The sequence below is a fragment of the Microtus ochrogaster genome, linkage group LG9, assembly GCF_000317375.1.
Source record: "Microtus ochrogaster isolate Prairie Vole_2 linkage group LG9, MicOch1.0, whole genome shotgun sequence".
NCBI lineage: Eukaryota > Metazoa > Chordata > Mammalia > Rodentia > Cricetidae > Microtus > Microtus ochrogaster.
In genome coordinates, this window is record NC_022034.1 from 27,804,386 (window position 1) to 27,811,922 (window position 7,537).

Here is a 7,537-nt window from a genome sequence, read left to right on the forward strand (position 1 = left end):
CCCCTTCTCCTCTCTCCCTCCCCTTCCCCCTCCTCCCCCTCCTCCTCCTCTGCTCCAGAGCCAGCACAGCACAGGAGTTCCGGGATTATGTCTAGAGTCACAGTGGCAGGAAGTGGTGGCACAGGGAAGCGCCTTCCCAGAATCTTCCCTCCTTCCACAGCAGCCAATAGAGTTGAGTGAGAAGACAGGGCCCTGGGGATGGCAGACTGGAAAGGACAGGTTTTGACAGCATTTAACAGGAAGATGGCAATGTTTCGGCAAAGGGTAGATGGACAAGGAGGAGAGGAAGGAGAAAGGTGTGGAGTGCAGTCAGGAAGAGCAGCCATCCCTCTTGGCACAGGTGCAGAATGCAGGCTGGAAACAGTAAGACCAGGTGCCTGGATGACAACACACGCGCAGAGCCCAGCACTGTGCCTGACTTAATGGATGTTCGGCTGGGTCGAAGGTTGGTGCACAAAGGAACAGACTGTTTTAAAGGACTTGTCAGATAAAATATGTAGCTGGTTGGGTACAAGAATGAAAATTTTGAGCTCTTTTCCTCCGGTGCGCTACCGACAGTCCTATTGTCATCATGGGTTGCCGCCCCGCCCGGTGTTATCCGTATTGTAAGAACAAGCCGTACCCAAAGTCTTGCTTCTGCTGAGGTGTCCCTGATGCTAAAATCCGCATCTTTGACTTGGGACGGAAGAAGGCAAAAGTTGATGAATTCCCACTTTGTGGCCACATGGTGTCAGATGAATATGAACAACTCTCTTCCGAAGCTCTGGAGGCTGCCCGTATTTGTGCCAACAAATACATGGTAAAGAGTTGTGCCAAGGATGGTTTTCATATTCGAGTGAGGCTTCACCCCTTTCATATCATCCGAATCAACAAGATGTCCTGTGCTGGGGCTGACAGGCTCCAGACAGGCATGCGTGGTGCCTTTGGGAAGCCCCAGGGCACAGTGGCCAGGATTCACATTGGCCAGGTCATCATGTCCATCCGCACTAAGCTGCAGAATAAGGAGCATGTGATTGAGGCTCTTCGTAGAGCCAAGTTCAAATTCCCTGGCCGCCAGAAGATCCACATCTCAAAGAAATGGGGCTTTACTAAGTTTAATGCAGATGAATTTGAAAACATGGTTGCTGAGAAGCGACTCATTCCTGATGGCTGTGGGGTCAAATATATTCCTAATCGTGGTCCCCTGGACAAGTGGCAAGCCCTACACTCCTGAGGGCTTTCACGGTGCTCTCCTGTACCCTACCAAATCATGTTCAGTAATAAATCTCACATCCAGTCTGCAAAAAAAAAAAAAAGAAAGAAATAAATAAAGAAATAGAAAAAGAAGAAAAAAAAAGTCAAACTATGGTTTTTGTGGATGAGCAGTCCTGGAAAGAAGCTGCACCTGGTTGGCCACGGACTGCTTGGGACTTCAGTGACTATGGAGAGACTGGAACGTTCCAAGTCCTGAGCCAGTCTTTAGACTCTTTAACAGTCATTGACTGCCCTTCTGAACGTAGCCTAGCTGCTCTGTGGCTCTTAGGTAAATCTTCGGAATGTATGGGTGGCAGTGTCTTCTACCAAACAAAAGGCTGAGAATGACACCAGCTCGTGTCCAAGGCCCGCAGCTGTCATGTCCTTGCTTTTCTGGGACCTGCCTTCCAATGTGAGTGAAAACTATCTTGATTTATGATTCTCCTCGTTCTACTACTGTAACACTTCCTAGAACAGTTGCTATGTCAGAACACGGAGTTTGGAAAAAAAAAAATACACACACAAACCCTGAGACTCTGTGTCCAAGCCATGGTCATTCATGCTGGATCCAGAATAAACTCTCTCTTATCCCCTTTGCTGTGAGAGCTAGGGTTTTTCATGGACACTCTCAACAAGACTCACGCAGCAGATTAGAAACAGGTGGTTTGGGCAGGATGACTAAAGATGCCATTTGGTCTGAGAAATGCAGCTTTGTGTTAAAGCAACTCGCTTGCACAAGGCCCTGGGAGCCAGCCCCGGCAGCAAACAAGAAAAAAATGTATTCAATATGTGGCCTCAGTTTGGCCCATGTAGGAAATCCTGGCAGGGAACTTGTACGGTTTCTTTCTTTCTTCAACTTAAAAAAATATTTATTTATTCACTTATTTTTGTGTGTGCATACTTCTCTCTCTCTCTCTCTCTCTCTCTCTCTCTCTCTCTCTCTCTGTGTGTGTGTGTGTGTGTGTGTGTGTGCAGTCATGCCATAGCACACATATGAAAATCAGGAGAAAAGTTGTAGGAATTGGCTCTCTCCATCCTCCATGTGGGTGCTGGGGAATCAAAACTTCATCAGGCCTGGACAGCAGCATTTTTACACACTGAGCCATCTCTGAGCACTGATTTGGCTTCTTGGTGAAGGTATAGACATCCTGATAGATTTTTTTTTATTATTATAAGATGCTAACCCATAGAATATTCTAGTATCAGTCTCCTTTTGCACAGACAGCCCCACAGCTGGCCAGGCTGCTCCAGCACATCTGTTGAGAAGAAACTCTCCACTCTGCATGGCTTCCTCGTCCTGTTTTTTTTTTGTTTTTTGTTTTTTGTTTTGTTCCAGCTCTGGCTTCCACCCACTAGCCTAGCTCTCTGTTCCTGCAGCTGGCTTTCTAGCTGTCTGTTGAGCACACGTTCTATGGAAGGTTCCATATGTCACTCACCCGCCCAGGCTGTAGGGTAGCCTGGTGAAGACCTTGATTTCCCAGCACTCACTGTCTACCAGTTTGCCAGTGAACTTAGCAGGCATTTGCACAGAGCACAGCACTCAAAGGGCCAAGCACATGACCCCAGGGGCCCTGACATTAGGCCCCTGCCCAGCAGGAGAGCCCACAAATGTGATGAATTCTTTGCTCATTCTCGTCCTAGGGCACCTCCAGGAAATGAAAACACCCAGATCTCCTGCAGTTGAAAGGTGTATCTAGTTTTCTCAGACCCTAAGAATAAGAAAGGCTGGAGACCAAATGCGGGTCCGGATACAGTTGCTGTTCAGCCCGCAGAGTTCTGTCCGTTCACCTTGGAGCTCTCAGCTAAACGTTCCCAATAGTCTCAAGGTCTTCCAGAAAAATGTCTTTCATCATTATTAGTTACACTCTTCAGCTTTCTGGCACTCCCACACCTGATCAGCCTGCGTTGTCACATCAGGATAAAATGTGGCCATGTGTCCCCATCAGGGGAGGGGGACAGACGTGACCAGACCACTTCTACAGACTACAGACTTTACTTGTCTGTGTCAACAGTGGGCCCATCCAGAGGAACTGGCCCTAGAATGCTACTCTTGGGCAGCCCCAGGTGGACAGTCCCCTCTGAGCATCACGGGCTATTGCATGGGATGCTGGCCTCCCTGGGTGCCACCACACTAAGGGGGATTATCATTGTCTCCTCTCCACAAGGTTGCCAGAGAAAGAGAGAAAGTGTGTTTATCACCTGGTCAGCTCACATGGAAGGCACAGCTAACACAGTTTCACACACACTCACAGCTGTGAGACCCTTCTCCTCCACACATCCACCTCCACCTGTCCAGTTTGCCGTGATGGGACAGCGACGGGCACATCAAATCTGGCCTGGAGAGATTGGATGTTGTTGTACGCTCCACCACGTTTCATTCTGAGACTTTTGTTGGATGCAAGCCATTGCAGTTTCCAGAGTCTGTTTTCTCACCTAATGGGACCATACAACCTTGCCTTACAAGGATGAGCTGAGCCTCAGTGGAGAGAATAAATACAGACATTTCTGAACGCTGTCCAGTGCCTAGCAAAGATGAGTCTATTATAATAACCAAGAGTCTGTGGAGAACTGTGAAGCAAGCCGGTGCCACTCAAAACCCCCCTTTAAAGCAGTTCATTGTACTCTAACCTATTTACTTGGTTTTTAAAAATACGCTTTTCCTCTTAAAGTCCCAATAAAGATGGAACACCGTGACTGCATGTGGGGAGAGCATTAAACACACATTAGCTATCCCCCGTTCTTTCGTCACTTCCCGGGGAAGCCGTACACCTCATAAAATGCCCGCCAGAGCTGGCACACACACTGCTGATAGCCTCAGCAGGCACTGACCTTGGCACCATGACAAGGGCAACATTTCCAAATGGATGAACACTTCCTGAACAAAGTGTCCAGTGTGCTAGGGATAAACAGGCTTTTCATCAACCAAGCCTGTGTGTTTTCTGGTTCCAACGAGTTTCCCCACTGCTGGGGTCAGAAAGCAGGGTTACCAACAAGAAGTGCCTCTTGGGCAACCTGCTATTCTTGCTCATCCCTCCCAGAGGATTCTGGGACTGAACAGTCTTACAGCCTCTGCCTTCACTTGTCATGGCTTCTTTGTTTCCATTCTGCATTTCTGCAAGAGTGGAACCCAATGGATACATTCCTTTCCACTGGCTCTAGTAAGATCTAAGCACAGGCAGCAGCTCTCCAAGGCTTTGAAGGTCACGTGAGCAAGAATCCGCTGAAGCTTCAAGTAGGACCTCATCAAACACTGGCAAGGCCATTTTTTTAAGTGGACAGGTCACTTTGAGGACAAGGTTGTTGAGATGAAGTTCACTGGCAGAGTGAAAAAGGACAATGGACTCCCCAGAAATGAATCAAATGTTCAGAATTCAACTGGTGAAACTGGTGTCCTCATCTGGGCTGATGAGGCTATCGCTGTCCAGCTCAGCCATTCTTGCTATCCGTCTACAGATGTCCAGTGACCATCTCAAATGGGGGATACCATCTCAAATGGGGGATACCATCCAACATTGCAAGGAGGAGTTGAGCATTCTGTGTTCCGGAGACACAGAACAAACCAGCTAAAGTCCCTGCCCTGCTTATGAATAAGCAAGTAAATAAATGAATAGTTACGTAGTGCCAGGCGCTAAGAGGCCTGGGTGTGTGCGCAGGTGGGCAGTTTCTACCTGCGGAATGACGATGAGAATTTATGTAAAGCTTCTGTTGACTGTAAATCAGCTATTCCATTTCTGCAGGAGCAGAACTGTCCAGACAGTAAAATCTTTGCAATTCCTGGCATACAATGGTCTCGCATCTGAGCTGAGGTGTTTCGGGCACATTGTTGGCGGGCAGCTGTGTAGTGTGAGGGCATGTGAGGGGCATGGTGCTCGAGGTGTGCATTCAGAGCCAAGGCTGCAACACAGGTGAGTGCTGCTAGACATGCCTGGGATTCGTTACCCGTATGATTGTGAGTTAATGGTTGTTGCATGCCCAGAAACCTGCTACTGTGGCCAGATGTGTTCTGATTCCTGCATCTAGACGCATAACCCCATAGAGCACTGGTTCTCAACCCTCCTACTGCTACGATCCTTTATTATGATTCCTCATGTACTGGTGACTCCCAACCATAAAATCATCTTTGCTGCTACTTCATAACTGTCATTTGCTACTGTTAAAATCATAATACAAATATCAGATTGCCAGATGTCTAATATGTGACCCCTGTGAAGGAGTCATTCGACCCTCAAAGGGGTCATGACCCACAGGTTGAGAACCACTTTCACAGAGGGTCATGTCCCACTTGGGAAGCTGAGCCAAATTGTCCATTCAGAATCTCTTGGAGAACAAGTTTGAATGAATTGCCAGGCCCCACTGAAGAGGTTCTGGTTCCATGGATCTAGAATGAACTGGAGAGCTTGCAGACCAACCAGGCTCCCGCATGAAGTTGGAGCTGCCCGTCAGAATTCAGGCTCGTTTTGGTATGACCTTGCTTAGGAGATGCACACTCTGCATTAGGAAAGAAGGGGGACAGAGAGACACAGGCGGAGGGGGTGTTGGAAACACTGAGAACCTGCCAGCCCACTATCCGTTGTATTATCTCAGTGCTGTAAGAAGAATTGTCTCCAGCTCAGAGTGGCCATAGTAGAGGAAGTGTTGAGGGTTTGAAAATAGAGTCACTGTCTTGGAGAAGAATGGGGAAAGTATTGGCCAAAGGGTCCTTGTGCCTTTATTGCCTGCCAACAAAGGGTAAGGAGCTATGTTCCAAGCCAGCTCCCTGCAGCACCTGCCTGAAGTGTGAGTCATTTTTCTCATTTCTCTCTGCCCAGCTGGGTTGTTCAGTGCCAGCACTGAGCCACAAATGCCTCCTTTCCTGTGACTGAGCTGTGAAGCCAAAGTCAAGGTCCTCTGGTCTAGTATAAACATCCCAGGACCATGGATCGAGGACGGGTCACAAGACTCTTACATAAATAAAACGTTATCTTTGGACACCTCCCTAAAAAGGAAGCCCAATTACTTTTTACCAGGGTACCCAGCTTTCCAGAACCCCATGATGTAACCCCTACCCTGCGTGTCTGTCCCTGAATAGCACCTGCCTGTGTGGGGGCTCTATCTGTGGGGAGCTCATTCACATCCTGTGGTGGGAATAACCAAAGGTGTCTACATCCCCCCCTATTGAAGTTGTGTCTTCATCAAGGTCTCTTTCTGGAAAGACACTTGTCTTACCCAAATAAGTAATATGCTGATGAATTAAATATTAGGTTGGCTTCTAAACTACTGATAGAGGAGAATTTGTTATTATTATTATGTTTTGTGTGATCCAGAGAATGATCTAGGGTGGCCATACATTGACTTTGAATGAATGAATTTATTAAGTATACAGCCAACCAAAATAAAAGAATAAATAGCAAGAGATAGATAGATAGATAGATAGATAGATAGATAGATAGCAAAACATCATAAAATCAAATGCCCAAACATCCCACAAAAATTGACTGGTGTTGCAGATCACTTGTTTAACTATTTAAACTATTTGTTTAAATATTTATTTAAAAGATTGTTGCCCTTGTTTAACTATGTAAAGATGCATTGCTGTACCTCACCTGCCTAAGGCACCCAATTGGGCTAATAAAAAGATGAATGGCAAATAGAAAGGCTTAAGGTACAGGCAGGATTTCCAAGCAGGGAGAGTAAGTAGGAGGAATTTCGGTTCAAGGGGATAAAAAAAAGAGATGCCAGGGAAATGCAGAGGCTAGGCAGACCCAGAGGAAGCAAGAAAGGAGGACATACAGAATGAAAGGTAAAAAAGCTCTGAGGTAAAATATGATAAATAACTGGATAAATTAAGTTAAAAGAGTCAATGGGACAAGGCTAAACTAAGACCATGCATTCATAATTAATAATAAATCTCTTTTTCTTGGTTGGAGACCCAAAGAAAAAGCAACTACAAATGGCACCCAAAGTAGGGCACAAAATGTTGTTCTAACGTTGACAGTGGTTGCACCTTTATCTGCTGCTAACTCAGCCAGCAATTGCAACCCTGCAGTTACCAGCCTGCTTCTCTAGCAATGGCCTGGTGGCTCAAATTGCAGCCTGTCAAAAAAATCTGCTCCTGCAGACACACCCTGTTGCTGCCACCAAAGGTAACTTTAACTAAATCTCTATTATTCTAATTATAAATAAGACTTGAAGTTCAAAGGTTGGGGTAAAACCTGTGAACTCAGAGAGACTGAATAGCCATTAGCTAACCCTTTCTCCCTGCTGGTCTCCACGGAAGACCCACGCTTCTGCTTCATCAAACCAAAAACCCTGCACCACTCCAAAC

General features: G+C 46.6%; 1 pseudogene; it reads left to right on the forward strand.

Annotated features, from left to right (window-relative positions):
• The first annotated feature begins 571 nt into the window (after positions 1-571).
• On the forward strand, positions 572-1,276 carry LOC101982421 (annotated as a pseudogene).
• Positions 1,277-7,537: the final 6,261 nt, after the last annotated feature.